Source organism: Sinocyclocheilus rhinocerous, unplaced genomic scaffold, assembly GCF_001515625.1.
Source record: "Sinocyclocheilus rhinocerous isolate Xijiao unplaced genomic scaffold, SAMN03320098_v1.1 scaffold1168, whole genome shotgun sequence".
Classification (NCBI taxonomy): domain Eukaryota; kingdom Metazoa; phylum Chordata; class Actinopteri; order Cypriniformes; family Cyprinidae; genus Sinocyclocheilus; species Sinocyclocheilus rhinocerous.
In genome coordinates, this window is record NW_015650373.1 from 1,515,483 (window position 1) to 1,516,816 (window position 1,334).

The window sequence follows — 1,334 nt, forward strand, 5'->3', positions numbered from 1 at the left end:
GTTCATCCAGAAAACAAGAGCAACATCAGAATTATCATTGGTGTACCCTTTTGCATTAACCCATGGAATATTATGATGTAATTGCAAAAGTTGTAGCTGCATATGTGTTTCTGTTTGACAAATTCATCATTGATTATTAACACAAACTCAAAAAAGCTATTCCGTTCATTGTAATTGAAGTTTGCCATCAATAAGTAGAGAATACTGAGGAAGATGAAGAGGAAGTGCTAGAATATTTGAGTGCACATAAGCATTAGCAGCTCATTGGGTTTTTAAGTGCACTTTGAACCATCGTGAAGCCACAGATTTAAGGGATCTCGTGTAAGACAGGCCCTAAGCGAAGACCTCTTAGAGGAGCTGGCAAAGCCACGAGCATGAAAGGCTCTAAATCCATCAATTCACTAAAGAAAAACCAAATCCCTGCAGTTATACACTGAAGTAACAGATAATTCTGGATCATTTAGCTGCTTATTGACTGATTTCTCCCCCTGGAAGCTGAAAGCAAATACTGCAGAAAGGGAACTGCCTCCATGAATAAACCACCTGCTCCTCTATTGTTACCCTTGTCGGTCTAATTATGTTATAAATAACCAGTATTTTAGGAGTTATGTATTATTCACTTTGCATTGACTGTTGTTGCTGTGCCTTGACTGTTGCTGAAAAGCAACAAGCTCATGTAACAAAAATATTATGCCAATGATTAATAGAACATCCTGAAAACAAGATATATTTACTTGAGAAGGAAAATTGTTTAAGGAAATAAGACCTTATTTTCAGAGAATATGTCTAGAATGCATTACCTTTTGAAAGGAAAGATTCATATTTTTATTCAGCGAGACATTACACTGATCAAAATTGATAGTAAAGACATTTATAATGTTACAAAAGACTTCTGTTTCAAATAATTAACAATGCTGTACTTTTGAACTTTTTATTCATCAAAGAATCCTGGGGAAAATGTTTCATGGTGGCCACAAAAATATTAAGCAGCACAACTGTTTTCAACATTGATAACAATGAAAAATGTTCCTTGAGCACCAAATCGGCATATTAGAATGATTTCTGAAGGATCATGTGGCTGCTGAAAATTCTACTTCGCAATCACAGGAATACATTTAAAATACATTTTAATAACTGTTATTTTAAAGGGGTCATATGATGCGATTTCAATTTTTCCTTTCTCTTTGGAGTGTTACAAGCTCTTGGTGCATAAAGAAGATTTGTAAAGTTGCAAAGACTAAAGTCTCAAATCCAAAGAGATATTCTTTATAAAAGTTAAGAGTCAGCCACACCTACCTAAAACGGCTCGTTCGAACACGCCCCCACATACCTAC